Genomic DNA, 17392 nt, shown 5'->3' on the forward strand with positions numbered 1-17392 from the left:
TTTCCTTCATGTTACTTCATAACAAAGTATAAAGTATTCAAAAATAGAGACCTTCTACCTTGGACCAGAGTCAATAATCAAAAGAGAAAAAACAGAATGTTGAAGTATAAAAGTCTGGGCACAAGAAGGGAGACATTTCAGCAATAATTAATGTGGTTTTCTCTAATTGTGTCTGAGGACTGAGCCTTATCTTATTAGCCAACTGAAAAACCTCTCAAGGTCAAGTATAGTATCTTATAATCCTCATTGTGCATTGCCCAGAATTGAACAAAGACTAGGTACTCAACATGTACACATTCACTGACTGAACTGTGACTGATAAGAAGACTGAAAAAGAATAAATGTAGGACAGAGAGCATGTACTCAGTTTTCCATCTCTGGATTAATGTTTCCTTGAGTATATTGGAGAAAATAAGGACTTTCTCAAAAACTTGCTTGGTATATAACAAAGTCTCCCATATTGTACATAACAAAAATGCAACAACAAATTCTTGTAGCTTTGAATAATGTTTTTTTTTTCTTTTGTAGTGCAGGGATTTGAATTCAGGGCTTTGTGCTTGCTAGGCAGGCAATCTACTGCTACAGCCATGTCTCAAGCCTTTTTGCTCTTACTATTCTGGAGATAAGGTCTCACTTTTGCCCAGGCTGGCCTGGACCATGGTCCTCCTATTTTATGCTCTCTGCTGTTCCTGGGTTGACAGGTATGTGCCACCATGACTGGCTTCAGGTATGAGCCATCAGTGTCAGGCAAAACAATGATTTTTAATAAAGGACTCTATAAAACTACCTATAGCCTGATGGCTGGGCACAGTGGTTCAATCCTGTAATCAACCATGTGCGGGGCAGAGATCAGGAGGATTGAGGTTTGAGGACAGCCTGGGCAAAAAGTTAGACTCTTCTCGATCAATAAATTAGGCATGGTGGTGTACTTCTGTGATCCCAGCTACATGGTAGGCCACAAGTAGGAGGATCATAATCTGAGGCCAGGCCATGGCAAAAGCACAAGACCTACCTAAAAAACAGCTAAAGCAAAAAAAAAGGCTGGGTGCATAGTTCAAGGGGTAGGCCAGCCCTGAGTTCAAATGCTAGTACTGCCAAAATAACCACCAAAAAAATCTACTTATGACCTGCACTATTAAGATATATGTCTATGACTACAGAGCTATAGATATTCACACATGTATGTGCATTTTTCTTTAAGTTACAAAGAGACACTGTCTTTCGACTTACCAAAATTACCGTTTGTCACTGACAGTTTTATCAAAGGCAATCTTTCACACTCTTCTTCGTCTTCTTCAAGATCTATACAGTTAATTGAGTTCTCAAAATACACCTCCTATAAATAAATATTGTTGTCTTCTATGCTGTTACAGTAGGCCATCTGTGTCTGCAGGTTCTACACACTCAGATTCAGCCAATCATGAACTAAAAAATACTTGGGAAAAAATTACATCTGTATTGAATATGTACACATTTCTTTAGTTGTCACTAATCCCTAAACAAATAGCCAAGCAACTACATAAAAGAAATGTACATTTTACTAACTCTTATAAATAGTGTAGAGATAATTTGAAGTATATGGTAGGACATGTATAGGTTATATGGAAATACTACACAGTTTTACACAAGTTTGAGCACCCATGGGCTTTTGGTATCTACAGAGCACCAAGGGACAACTCTACTTATTTAGCAAAGTCACTGTAATTTTTGGCATCTGAACATTAAATTTCTTTCCTGATCAAAGGTCTCCACATCATTTTGTTATCCAATAAACTCACTCAAACAGCCATTTATTATGATCAGACAGATGTACTGATTAGAGTTTGAGTAATGAATATGTATATATCAGCCATTTTTGAAAGACAATTGAAAAAAATATAAAGAGCTATTCAAGAAAAATAGTGAAGATGGTAAAAACAATACATTTTAATCACCATTCTGACACATTTCAGTGAAATGTAACCTAAAGACAAAGTATCTAACAATACCATATGCCATCTATATTTAATATGTGCATATGTTCCATTTCTCATTGTAGAAGGAGTTAAGCAATAATGAAATGTAGTATATTATCTGATGTTCCAGGAATGGAAAATTTTAAATCTGGCCTATTTACAGGTAAGACTCTTGGACACTTCGGCCATCAGGCAATGGGAATCATACCCCCAAGGCAGGCACAAGCCATCAAGAAATAAAATAATTTATAGTAGATCCAAATGACTGAGAGGAAAACAAACCAAAACATTAACTTCCTCCGGGAAGCATTTACTGCCTGCTCTCATGTGAAGGTTTTATGTGTTCTTAGCACCAAATACCTCTCTTCTGTGGCCCTGGCCACAAACAGAATTTTACATTTATTTGGGTAGTTCTTTTAATAGTGTCTAGTCACCTGAGTAGATCCTCAGCTCCCTGAGAGTAACTGCCATGTCCTTTTCCATGTTGGAGTAAGTGATGTGGTTATTACATTTCTACAGAAACGGTGCCTAATTCATAAAAGGGAGTCAATGAAAACTGATGTCAAGTTTGTTGAATGAATGGAGCACTGGTGGAAAGTGAACACTAGGGAGGCAAGGTAAGTCTTTGGACACCTATCTCAAGCAACATTAGGAAAGCCAGGTGATCATAGTGGGGGTGACTAAAATAGACCCTGGTACTTTCAACATTCAAGAGGAAAGCAATGGAATTACAGGGAAGGGAGGACCAAGGACCAGTCAGAGAAGTCAGTGTGCATGTCAGGGTTGTGATGTATCAAAGAGAAAAGATCTGTAAGGGTACAGTACCAGGTTACAAAGATTGGAAACTGGAGAGTCCCCTACTTTTAGACATTGTTAATAGATTAGTGGACTTAAGCAGAAAGAGTTTCAGAGTGACAGAAGCTGAATTGAATGGGAAATGTTAAAAATGTGGGCAGTGAATATAAACTATCAAGTTTTCTCTTCTAAAGAAAATAGGTAGTGAGATGGGAGCATGGCTCAAGTGGTAGAGCACTTGTCAAGCAAGCACAAGTCTCGGAGTTCAGACTCTAGTATCACCAAAAATAATTTTTAAAAATTTGTAGTAAGAAATAGATAAAGCCGTAACTTAGGAATTTAGTTTTTTAAAACTGCATGGGGGAGAGGGAGACTTCTTTGTAACATACATACATATAATAAAATTTTGCTGTAGAAGCTTTGTGTAACCTCTACCTTTGAGGGCATAACAGGGAAAGGGGATTGTGAAGAATTTGATGGACAGTATGAAAAAGTACACAAATTCAGATGCAACAATATTTTGCTTTAGAACTGATTGTTGCCAGATACCAGGTCTCACACCTGTAATCCTAGCTACTTGGCAGGCTGAGATCAGGAGGACTGTAATTTGAGGCCAGCTGTGGCAAATAATTTGCCAGCTCCCATCTCCAAAATAGCCAAATCAAGATGCACAGAAGGTTTGGCTCAAGTGGGAGAGTACTGGCTTTGTGGGTGCCTATTTTGCAAGTGTGAAGCCTTGAGTTCAAATGCAAATCCCAACAAACAAAGAAAGAGAGAAAAAAAAGAAGGAAGGAAGGAAGAAAGGAAGAGAAACTGGTCATTTTAACCAAATCACATTCCTTCTTCAGAGATGTTTATGGGTTTCTTTGTTTTTATCATCACTAGAATTAACAAATCAGGCATCCTGGGAGCTCATTTCTGTCTCTAAACTTTCTCTTGAGCCCTTCCTATCTTTCATTAAATTTGTGTGCTACCAATAACATGTAGTCATCAATTTCTACATTGTTATGTATTTACCAGATGTTATGGTTTGGCTCTTAAATATCTCGCAAGGGTCCATATGTTAAAGGCTTGGCCACCAGCCCGTGGTGCCATTGGGAAGAGGCAGAAACTTTAGTAGGTGGCGCCTAGTGGAAGGAAGTTGATGGATATTGGGACCCCCCTGTTCCTCCTCTCTTTTTCCTTGTATCCTAACCACCATGACGTGAATACCTTTATTCCACCATACACTCCTTACCATAATGTTTTGCTTCACAAGAGGCCCAAAAGCAACAGAGCTAACTCACCATACATTGAAAACTCTGAAGCCATAACCCAAAATAAATCTTTCTGCTTTAAATTGATTTTCTCAGATATTTTGTCACAGTGATGGAAAGCCAATACACCACATATACTTGACTTCCACATTTCAATTATTGAATTAAATGTAAGCTTTTAACATATAAGAATACTTTGTGTGAAGCTTGGAATAGTGAGTACTTATTTTAGATACAATGAACATTTTTACTTATATCTGCTCTTTTTTACTTTCTTCTCTTTACCAAAAAGGTATAATTATTTGCTATCTACTGAAATATAAAAAAAATGAATGGAACTATTCAAATAATGAATATTTGTTCCTCCAAACAACAATGGAAATTCCATTAGCATCTAAATTTGAGGCACCATTTATCCAGAGGATCGGTACAGTAAGCCTGCACACTTACAGAATGAGTAGCCACTTGCCTTTTCATTCTCTCCACCAAACACTCCCAGAATCTGTTTTTATCTCAAGTGTCTCTGAAAGCATTTTATTTAGGCATTTATAATTCTTATACATTAAAAGCAAAGGACACAGCCATGTTCTTGAAGGTGACTTTGTTGCAGGTGTCGCCCCATGGTCTTTCTCTCCCCAGTCAGCAAGGTTTGTCGACAGAATTGGCTTTTGCTGGCTGAGAATTGTCACTGATCAGTGAACAGAATGAACTCAGAAGCTTTCCATCACTGACAAAAAGTAGTGGACAACATAAAAATAGCTTTATACACTAAGGATTTGTTCAAGCTTCAGAGCAGAAATAGGGTTACAATGGTCAGAGCACAGTTTGTTTTCACGCAGCAAGATTGTGAAATGGCAGAATGCACATGGAAAATACTAACTTAATAGGAATAAATGTTGTCAGATGCCAACCAAGGCTCAAATGTTCATGGTATTATCACAGCTCTTGCAAAGATCACAAAACTTATTAGAGTTGATATCAAAGTTTATGTTGTCTTACATAGTGAGGTTAAATTCTGCAGGATCAAGTTGTGAACAAAGAATAATGATTTTATAATACCAATTTTACTCTCCTCATATTTAAAAATAATTGTATAGACAGAGACATAATTACAGACACAGATAAAGTTCAGAAATTAATTAGACAATCCTCAGTATGCAATATTTGTGTTAATTATGTTCTAATTGCTATCCATAACCTTCACTCCTGTAGGATCATTCTTTGCCTTTCTCCATCCTGATAAGGAATTCATTCCTGTATGTTTCTTCACTCGAGCCATCTAGGGTGCATTCCATTTTCCCTCTATGATCCTAAGTAAAACACATTCACAAAGAAACAAAATAGGAACCAATTAAATGTCCTACCACATAGTATACATTTTTAGATCATGGTTTATTCCACATTATAACTTTAAAACTAATTCCTGAAAACAATGGCCTCCATTATCTCCATGGTCACTGTTTGTTGAACATTGGGCTTTATTTTATATTTTTCTACTTTACGTTGCACATGAGTTTCATCTCACCTTCAATTCTACCATATAGAATATTAGTCCAACAGTACTTCATCTCTACAGTTAATAGATGATAAATTCAAAAATAAACATGAAGTTGCTGTGGAAAAGGAAGGTACTTTGAAATAAGAAGTCTGGAGATGATGGCCCACCACTGGAACGTTTCAGCTTGATTAAGAACGATTACATTCAATTCCATTTAAGTAACTTTTGTTTTTCCACTTGTTAATGAGCAGAAACAAAAAATCCATTTTATGGAATTGTTAAGAAAACAAAAATAAACCATGGATGACTAGTCTATGAAAATACAATAATAACTCCTAATATCTTATATTTAAAGCAAAGATCTCTGATATACTGATATTATGGATTTAATAAGACATAAATAAGTTGCAAGCCAGTGATAAGACAGTAAGTCTTGAGATGATTCTGCTTTCCCAGTGATCAACCTAAAGTCAAAATGGTTTGGAGAGGTTGAAAATTAAGGCTGTCTCTGGAAAGTCACTTGTAAATAGGAAAACACTCCACGCCCTTCCAATGCACTGATCCTTGTCAGTCAAGGTCCTGTGCTCAGAGAACTCACATTCTATGTTGATCATCTATTCATTCACTAAACAAATATACATTGGGAGTTTCCTATGCTCCGAGTGCTGTTGGAAGTGTTGGGGACAAAACTGTGAGCAAAATCCACTGTCAACATATTTCAGCCATAATAATTTCCTCTCCCATAATTAGGTGTGTATATCTTTTGTTGAAATCATTTCATCTTTTTCTCTTGATCCTATATTCTTAACCCTCTAGGTCAGAGTAGCTGCTGGACATATGCACCTTGCTTGAGTAGTTGTCACATAAAGTCCCATAGGTATTGAACTCATATACCATAAGAAAGAAAGGCAGAATTTTATACAGAAAGAATATCACCCATCTAGCCCATGCAAATTGTGCTTCTAGGAAATTACTGAATAATATCAACTGCATAAAAGCAATTCTTACCTCAAGTGACCTTGACTATGGAAATTAGTTCCTGCACATTATGCAAATGTATCTAAATTCATTTAATCATTAACCATTTCTTTTTAAAAACGTGTTAAGTGCCTATTCTTTACCTCAGTTTTTTCAATGAGTTTCCCAGGGATTCATGAATATTTAAATACATAAAATAATATCATCAGAAAGAGAATCTAAATTTCTGAGCAACTCCTGATTCTTCTCTTAAATTAGGGAATATCATAAAAATGTGAGACATAATTTCTGATTATATGCCTTAAAACTGTTTGGGAACCTGAGATACCACTGATGAAACAATTAGCACAGCAAGGATTAAATATACCAGTAGTATATTTTCTCAATAAAGTGTTATTTGCATGTTGTTTGGAAAATCACTCTCCATATATATATTTCAAGTATCTTTGTCCTGAAAATAAGATTATTGAAAATACATGGGAATGAAAACTGATGCTTTTATTCTTAGAGACCTTGAAATTGATAAGCCATCTGAACTAGTGAAAGAGAGGAAGAAAGTGTCCTTATGAATGCCAAATATCACAGTGAAACGGTCCAGATCAAATAGTTGCACAGAGAAAGGTCTGATAATAAGGTAGTACCACATTAAAGATGAATGAGCAGTTCTTCTGGAATATGAAGCAAACATTTATAAACCTCACAGGCTTTGTAGCTAATGCTCTTTTATTAATTTTAGAACAGCTAGTCCCCTCCCCATTTTGATAAAATTGAAAAATACTAGGGCAATGTTCATTTGTTGACCAGACCTGGAGAAATATATTTAAGATGGACATTCTTTTTCCAAGTGAATTATAAGGCAATTCTTTCACAATAGATTCACTGGAGACAGAGGTTTGATTTTCCATGCATTCATACATCCAACAAACATTAATTGAATGCCACTCTAGTACTTGACATTATATCAACACACTGGACCTAAGTGAACCAACTCTCAAAAAAAAAAAAGCCAAGAGATTTAAAAAAAAAATGTAACACAAAATTCATATGGCTGAACACAGAAATGAAGAAATTAATCTCATAGTCAACCAGGTGACAATTTCGTTTTATTTGGTAGAAACCTTCCAAATGGGATACCTAAAGTATTAATGAGTCAATAAAATGATTTGGAAGAAAATACATTTGCATACTCTCCTGAAGAGATAAAATCGTCACCTCAGGGTTAATAAAATAACAGAAATTGCTGAGAAAAGCCATGAACAAATGGATATTTTGGATATATGATGCAGGAAAATTGAAACTTTTTAGTTTCTATTAACCATAACTTAAAATAGCAATACTCAATTGGGTGTGTTTTTGCCACCCTCTCCCGTCTCTGGGGGGCATCTGGCAATATATGGAGGTATAATATGGGTTGTCACACTGGGAAGGGAGGTTCTTCTGGCAACTAATGAATAGAGGCCAGAAATGTTGCTAAACATTCTGCAAGACACAAGCCAGCACCTCACAACCAAGAGTTACCTGATCAAAAGTATCAATAATGCTAAGCTTCAGAAATTCTTACTTAGAATACCTAAATGGTAATGTAAAGGTAAAGGGAGGCTGTCCCAAAGAATTTCAGGCCAGTTGAATTTCAGGAGGCCCCTGATAGGTTTTGCCAATATATATCTTCTCTAAATATAAGTGTTTTAGACCAAGTCAAAACAAATATTTTTGAGCCACCAAATTAAGCAAAATTCAATTATAAATACATGCTTTATTTAACCAGACTTAGAAGTAGCTTGCCACAAAATTATGCATCCCAAAGTGCTTGCCAAAAGCTGTGACTTGATTTATGACTGGTGTATCTAAAACAGTATAGCTCATTATCTCTTCCTTGGAAGAAACTGGAGTTTCCACAGAATCCATGAGACAAGAAAGTTATGTTTTATGTGCACATGACCTTTAAAATATTTATACTTCTGATGTACAACAAAGACATGATAGGCACAAGAAAGGTTTTTGCCACCACAGAACATAATCAGCAGAACAATAGTCAAGGTATTATTATGTTTTTGACTCAGAAACCAAGACTCATCTCTTTGATAGTACTGAATAAGCAAGTATCAATTAAGCAGTATCATAATTATAATCAGCCAAACTAAGCAGGTCTTTATTGCTGTCTATTCAGAGGATGTGACACAGAGTTCACGTCTAATTACAACACTCCAGGACTCAAGATTAGTCCAAAAGAGAAACAATATTCACATTTGAATTTTATTTAACATACACATGGTATTTAGCAGTGAAAGGAACTACTGAAAGAGTTTTGAAAATATTGATTTATTAAAATAGCATGAAATTCAATCTAATGAATTTCATGCTATTTTAATCTTGATATTTACAGATAAGGAAACTGATACACAGAAAGGTTAATTTCCATACCATGCCATCAGAGGGTAATTACAACTTGTCTGCATTATTTTTTCACTTGCTAACTCATCTCCTATCCTCCTAATCTTTCTCCCTCCAAATCAACACCAGAACCATTTTTCTATAATATATCTCTTCATTAATATCTCTGTAAAAAATCCAATAACTCCTGATTTCCTACTAAGTGTTTATGATTAAAAATAAGCAATATTATTTTTGACAATAATCCGTGATATTCTATTGCCTTCTGTGTTTAAATTAGCCTTGCATTAAATACTTTACATGTATTGTATTGTTTAAACTCAGCTGCTATGGTATGGCATATAGACTCTGCCACAATGTGACCTAAATCTCCATCTTTTTTCATGCTTCCCTGTCTTTGTATGGATTGGTTCCTATCTTTAGTGACATTCTCTCTTTTCTCTTTATCGTACAGTTCTGTCAGCTCCCTCAGAGGTGGGTGTTCTGTTTATTATCTTCATAATGCATCTTAAACATAAGAGCACTGTTATAGCACTGACCATGTCATACTGTAATCTATTATTTATTTATGCCTGTCTCTTTCATCAGTGTTTGAGAAACAAATTCCAGATTCATTTATGTTCCTGACACATAGAAGGGACTAAACAAACTTATTGAACATATGTCTTAGAAAGTCAGGGAAGAAACTGGGTATATTCTACCAACGTTGAGTAGCAGGAAAATCCGTACTTATTTCTTTGATCAAAGCAGAAGACTTTATGCATGAGAGGAAATTTCAGGAGTCATTTAAAATGTGGAAGGAAAAACAAGAGCAGAAGGTTTGAGAGAGTATTTCTATGTTCAAAGCGATGCTTGAGGAACAGGATGAGAATGAATGTACAAAAGAAAGCATTAAGTTGTCCTTCCTTAGACAAATAGAATGGAGAACTAAGTATAAAAAGAATAAAAGCAGAAGAGAGAGGTGAAATATATTAACATACTCAGGTGAAAATTTCCATATGCAAAATAAGAGTCTCTGGGGGAATGTGGACTGGTAAAGAGAAGACATTAAGAATGGCTTCTAAAGTGAAAAGTGACTGTATTATATCTAAATTTTTATAAATTTTTAATGGAAATGTATGGCCCAAAACTTTAAACTTTGCCTTTTAATTATTAACATACATGCTTTCTCTTCTGAAATAGGAAATATGTCACTTATCATACTACGTGTACTTTGTCAATGTGTTTGACATGTGATTGATATCTAAAATAGGTTTGATGACCAAATAAAAGTCATAAATGAAACTTAGAGATAGTGAAAAATACACTGCAACTATCTCGAATGTAAGAAATGTAAAATTGCTTTTATTCAAATTATAATAACTATGAACAAAAAAAGCAGTATTGTCCCCTACACTGTTCCTGGTCCAGCCTTCCCTTCTCTGGAACTCATACTGCTTACAGGCTTTTGAGGGACATACCCCATGTCTCCTGAGAGAACCAAGTGTGCAGAATACTGCTGACTCAACACAGGCAAAGCAGTAAATGAATTCAGAGTAAGAAACAAGAAAAAATTGCATTTGAACCCCTAAAAAATGAGTTATGTAACAAACATACAGATCATGGTTAAATTCCTAGAATTAACATATGGATGCCACATAATAGTGTTGCTTTTTAAGTCTACATCTAATATGAAATAAGCTGAGAACTGTTATCCTTGGAGATGATTTTTTCCTCATGTGCATATTCTCCATAAGATATTCATTACATTGATACTGACATTCAGGTATTCAATAGATGTGTAGTGTTTGCTTTCAGAATTTTAGTAGCTATCCAAAGCAATCTCTAGTAGAATCTTTTCTACAATAAAGAGATGAGATTAAAGTGAGTTGGAGAAATAATAACAACCACTTATCATTATATAAATAGGAGAAATGATCCTACAAAATTGTCCTTTTCTCTTAATACAGTCAGAATCTCCATAATCTTCAATGGCGGCTTTAAGATAGACTCCATAATATTAGTATCTAATACTTAAAATCATTAAGGTTTCCCCAGGCTACTACTTTCATCTCATAATCTGATTTTAAGAAAGCTATATTGAGGTGTGGAAAAAATCTTTTAAAACATATTTCATGCTCTGTGCAGTCAGGTTACTATTCATCACTACAGGTATGTGAACAACTCTGAATTCATTAAGTTCATAATCTTTACTTCAAAGGAGGGAAATAGAACAAAAGGATTCAAAGCATACATGTCTGAGAACAGGCTCCTGGGGGAGAACAAAGGCCCCTACAAAAATCTGATTCTGTTTTCCTAACATAAAGGATGAGAGAACAACAAAAGAGGTGACCTTCTAAGAAAATAGCAACACAGAGACTATCTACTACCACTCTCCAAGAACTGAGGCTATGGCTCATTGTGCAGGCAATGTCCTGGCCAATGCTGTGACATACGATATTTACTGGGATGTTCTTTTCTAGCAAAGATGACAGCTTTGTTTTGAGGCAGTCCCACTATATCATTTACTACCTCTGGAATACTATCTCCAAATAATTGACTATGATGATTAAATTTAATAAACTAAGAACATGCAAAGAACCCAGGACAGTAGATGACACACAGTATATACACAATAATTAGTATCACTTATTTATAAACAACCTTGGCTCAAACAGCAGAATGTTTTGAAGATTTAACTATGGTTTATGTTTAAGAAATTTATGGCTTTTCCATATTGACTTTTGAACCAGAAAATGTATCAGAACTGTGTAGGCTAATTTTTTTTTAATGGGATGGTTAAAACTCTCTTGGTTTTCTGAGAAGAGTCCTGCTGGAGAGAGTAAAGAAAGCATGAATCAAATACAGTAAGATCTGTATAGATGAGCCAGGCAAGGTGTGAAAAGGATGTATATGAATGACAAGATTCACGACACAGACTATCACAGAAACACTGCTATACAAGGACACTAAATCTATTAACAAAAATATAGCTATAGGAGAAAAGTCCAATCAGGTTTTAAATATTTTATAAACATTAATGAAGTTTGGATCAAAGATGCAGTTTGGATATTAATAAAACAGTGGATACAACATAGATGTAGATAAAACAAAGTCAAATTAAGCAGGACTGTAGCTAAAAGGATAAGCATCCTCCCACCACTCGTATTCCTCCACCATACAACAGGAGTGTAAAACCACTTATCTCACAAGAGCTTCAAAAGCTGCCAAAATAAATCAGTAGAGTTGGATGATCAGCAAGCTATCTTCAAGTTTTTCTCTCACTTTGTCCATAATTCATTTAATGAGTTTTTGTCTGCTACCTAACATGTCTTATATTTTTATAAGATGTTGTGCCTTGGAACTTGCACAGTGAAAGCTGCATCTAGACCACCCTATGGTAACACAGGTTGCTCACTGTACAAAGGCATCTGATGGACAGACACAGAAGAGGAGAAATGTGCCTAATGCTCTGTTCATGACCCAGCCTAGCCTGCATCTTTCTGAAGAATAAAGATCCCTTTTCTATTTTACATAAAGATGCCATATGAACTAATAGTATTCTTGTACATTCTTATAGGTTCATAAATTAACAATGATCACCTGCTACTGTGAGTCAGCATAGTCTTTTGTACTAAACCATCTTTGGATTTAAATTCTAACTACTTCTCTTACTACAAATGTGTCCTTATCAAAGTTACTTATCTTCTCTAAATGTTTCCCCAAGTGTAAAATGGAAATAATCATCTACTCAGCAGAGCTGTTTTGAGAACTGAATGGCCATGCATCACTGTTTTATAGTAAATGTTAATAAGTGATAACTATTATTATTGTTTTGAAAGGGATATTCTTGTGGTACTGGAGTTTGAACTCAGGGCTCCACACTTGCTAGGCAGGTGCTCTTTCATTTCGACCAAACCCCAGCCCTCTATTTTTATTATTATTATTTTGCTCACATTTCTATGGCAGAAACTTTAACTAAATTCTTATCCATGAAATAGTAAATATTTTATAAACAGTGTATTCAGTATTTACTGGTTGTAGACTAATAGTAGGAGCAAAATTAAAAATAGCAGTTATGTGAAGAACATGGTTATTAACTATTGAATGTATAAATGCACCTGAGGAATTTGGTAAAATAAAAACAAACATATAGCCTCTTCCTAAGGTTCTGATTCAATGGTCCAGATTGGAGGTGGAAGAGAAAATTCTATAACAGAATTCTCCAGGTAATTCTGAAATAGGTGAACACATTGTAAAATTCTGCTAATATTAGAGACTTTGAATATCTTCAAATGAGCTTGTAATTATTGATTATCCAATCTCCAAACAGCTGGATAGATATACAAATATAAACCATGGACATAGAACTGAGATGTCAACTACCATCTCTGTAGAAAGTGACTAACCCATATAAAGATCAATCCACAGTGTAATTGAACCAAGAGTACAAGTTTTAGAGTCAGCAAAAATTTTTATTGATATGGCTTTTTCTATAAAATTTTAATTCTGTTGTAAAGAAATCAATAGAATCAATTATTTTTAATATTTATCTAATTTTCTTACCAAGTAATTTTTCTTCATAAGGGAGAAAATTAATCTTTCTTACTCCCAATTCATCCATAAGGCACTTGTTTATTTGTAAGCTAAGTGACTCTGCTGTTAACTACTTTTACTAATCAAAGGTGAGGATTCACTTAGAAATTTAACATGCTCCTTTAAGCATGCTAACAACCCCCAAAATAACATTTTCAATGTTATGCCTTCCAATTGCTTCAAATTACACAATTATCTTTGGCTGACTAAGTGTAAAATTTTGATCATTATGGCATTTTTTTCACTATTTACTCTTAAGGGGAAAAAAGTGTTCCTGAGTTATTTTGTATTTTTTGAAAGCCACTTTTGAATCCTGAAAGTTAAAGAGATGAGGATCTATTAGATTAGATATACAGCAAATGAAAACTTCAGATTAGTTTGAAAATGTACCTACTTCAAAAGACAAACCGTACAGCACCATTTACCCACAATCCTTGTTAAATTCCAACTCTGAAAACCATTATGAGCAGTAGTCAAGATAATAGACCTTTAGAAATATCATTATTTCCAATCTCCATTTATCATGATGAGAACCATCACGTACTCTACATGAATTCAGTGCATCCCACACTGGGTGTTCACTGATTTCCCAGGAACCCAGCATGTTACATAACCACAGTGAAGAACAGATCATGGGCTTCCTATAGGGCCCATGATCTGAAGAGACCCTCAGTACTCTCATGCAACAGCTACAGAGCATCTGGTGCTCAACTAGGTAGTCTAGTCATATTTTGCATTATAAGTTAAGGACAGGAAAGGAATAACTCAAGTTTATCATGATTAGGAAAAGTCTCACTGATGCTAATGAGGCTGGCAGTGGCACAGATAATAAATGTTTGTATTTGTTTAAGAAATGCTTATGTTTCCCTCCTCCAGAACTGCTCTTTAAATCACACTTTGAAGCAGGTCTAAAATCAACTTATACTCTTTAAGACTTACCAATGGATGCCAATGAGGAGGTGTTCTAGGGCACATATGGGTGCAAGCTATAACTATAACTTTCTTGAAATGAGGAATCCAGGAGTCACATATATCCTCAATTATTTACTTCAGTTCTCTCATAAGAAAATTTAAGTTACTTATTATGTTATTTTCATTTTAGTGTTATGCTGAAACTAGATTACAGAAGGGAAAGTGCTAGTCATGTAGTAAACACCCTTAAATAGCAGAAGCCTTTCTTACTATCTGAGAAAAGAATGCTGTCTCCATTTCTGTATGGGCCTTTGTTCTCAGCAGTGAATTGCTAACATTATCTGAATACATCAGATACCATTCTACCATGTCAAAGACTGGCAGAGCCACCTGGAAGTGTGTCAGTCATCAAAGGGACGAATGAGCAGCCCATCTGGCATGTAGTCAGGTGACTAACAGGCTATTTACATACACATATCAGACTAAAATGATATTTAAAAAGCCAGTGGCTTGAATAAACAGGGGAAAAATCAATTGTGTTATTGTACAATTCCATTACTATATATCATACAGATAAAGTAAGAAAGGATAACATAGCAGCACAGTATAATGTAACAGGTAGGCAATATAGAGCCAGAGATCTGAGTCCAAATATTGGCTCTAACAGTTGTGAACTATCAGATGTATTACTTGAGTTATTTGAGTCTGTCTGTCCACTTCTGAAAATGTGAGATAGCACCTTCAACCTAGTGAGACCATTTCGAGAGGTTTTGAGATGAACAGTATCTGACCAAAGAAGATGCTACTTAATGATGAGGTGGGAAGAGTAGGATAAGCAAAAGCAACATATAGCCTGTGTCTGCCCTCATCACTGCTTTCACTTCTACTGTACAAGTACACCTACTACCAACACTAGTTTTCTTTCCCAGGTTCAGACTATACTTAGCAGGTCATGAAACAGATGGTTTTAGTGTTTTTCTATTGGTATTATGAAGTTTTAATTGAATATTTGACAAAAATGTTCCTTCAAAGCTTACCATTCAAGAATCCAAATGGAAATTTACTTGAAAACCAACTCTTCAATAGACTGTTTAGAGGCTGTAGCTTTAACTTTTCCACTGCCATTCTAATGTAAGCCATTTCTTGCTAACATAACAGCTTGTCATTAACTTTGGTTAGTGCTTTAATTGTCAGTAGTGAAGGATAATTATACTGGCCTCTTAAGTGGGTAGAACTCTCTAACAAGAAAGCTCATGTGAAGTTTTCTGTGAGGCTCAGGAAGAACATGTGATGCTCTCATGCAATTTTAAACTGGGAAAACTACTTAAAATGAACATCAAAGATAGTTGCAATTAACTGAATAGCTAGTAGAGAACCAGCAATAAGTAGAGACGAGACCCTAAAAGAGAAAAGAAGTGACTCAAAGGTTGGAACTATCAAAAAAAGGGGCATGTGTTGGGGTAATTATGTGTGATAATAATGATGAGGTGTTGTTGCATGGACTCTAATTGAACAGATGTCTGGGGTGCTTTGGGATTGAAGATAAGAAGATATGAGTTCAAGGGTGGTAGTATATGCATGTGGGTATGTCTGGATAGAGGTGGTACAGAAAGAGAGGGACTACACGATGTAATATACATATAATATGTATACATAATATACATACAAAATATGTATATAAATATATGTATGTATATATTACCAATTAAAGTTGTTCTTAGAACCATTTCACAGCACCTGGCCACCTATGTACGCCTGATAATCCTCTCACCCACTAATTAACACTTAATGCCTTTTATCAACAATGTTAGAAAATTTCAAAGGTTAGACATGGAGTTAGATTGATGAGCACAGCATCAGCCCATAAAATGAAATGCTAGCACTATTGCTTATGAGGCAAGGAGCATGCCACTTTGAGAGTCAGTGTATTGAGGCCACTGTTGAAGAGCTGGGTGAAAATACCATTTAAATGAGCATATTCTATATTAACTGCATACTGGGGTTCACCCCTCCAAGTCATTCTGGGATTTACCATGATCTACTTTGTTGAAATAAAGCTCTGCTATGTCAATGCTCTGCCTAAAAAGTTTAGCTGCTTCGCTGGTGCACATAAAATAGCATCTAAGCGATAAATTTAGTAGTTTTTCTTAATCAGCTTCTCTGTCTCTGCATCCCCCCCTAATCTTTTTACCACTTTTCCAACAATATTCTCTATTTGAGTGACTCTCATCAGCCAGTGTTTCCAAAGTGCACTCCACATTCTAACTTCATCAGTCAACTCTTTCATTTTTCCTAAAAAAAAAAAACTCCTATGATTTCACTCATCAAAGTCCAATGAATGCTAGCTAATTCATATCTGCATCCTCAGTTTTACCACACCAACCATTAGGCAAATTCAACTGAGTATCCTCTGAATTGGGCATGATAGTAGCTAAATGAAGTTTTAATCCATTATAGGTAAAGGCTAAGGGCTTATTGTAGCACCAGTTAGAAAATGAAGAAATGGATCGATATCTCCCATCATTGTGCTTGTTTACAACATTTTTATAGATTGAGTACCCACTGAATGTTGACATTACATTAGGATTCTTGAGGGATATGCACCAGAACTCAACTTTTCAGACAAACTGTTTCCTATGTCTACCCTCTTGATTAAGACATCTCCTACATTAAATGAAATCAAGAGAGAAAGTTAATTTAGCTCAGTTTGGCATTTGCCAAGTTTTGGCATTTTGTTCAGTTTTGGCAGTTGTCCCTGAGACAACGGTATCACTCTAAGAAATCCATCATTGTCTTTCCTGACTTACCTCTCTCCTTGATCGCTTGATCACTCAAGTTAATAGACCTTTTCAGAAGTCCCTGTTGATCTTTTCAAGTTTTTCATCACAAAATTACATAAATCTTATATGCTTTCCTGCACTGGGTGTGGAAATTAAAACCTCTTTTATATACACTATTTGCTTTGCATAGCTGCTTTATGGTGAAAAGAGGGATGCAAAGATGTTTCTAAAGCAACAATTTACTAATTATAA

The 17392-nt window shown here is 35.3% G+C and overlaps 1 protein-coding gene across 3 annotated transcripts in view; it reads right to left on the reverse strand.

Moving 5' to 3' along the window:
* Arhgap24 (Rho GTPase activating protein 24) overlaps positions 1–17392 on the reverse strand; it is a 473771-nt gene that overhangs the window by 387474 nt on the left and 68905 nt on the right. Inside the window, exon 1 of one of the 3 annotated variants that reach the window (XM_074041830.1) lies at positions 5205–5814. The exons of the other annotated variants lie outside the window; for them this stretch is intronic. The gene's annotated coding sequence lies outside the window, so the exon portion shown is untranslated. Of the gene's footprint in view, positions 1–5204; positions 5815–17392 lie in introns of those variants that run through there. 3 annotated transcript variants of the gene reach the window in all.

The sequence above is a fragment of the Castor canadensis genome, chromosome 9, assembly GCF_047511655.1.
Source record: "Castor canadensis chromosome 9, mCasCan1.hap1v2, whole genome shotgun sequence".
NCBI lineage: Eukaryota > Metazoa > Chordata > Mammalia > Rodentia > Castoridae > Castor > Castor canadensis.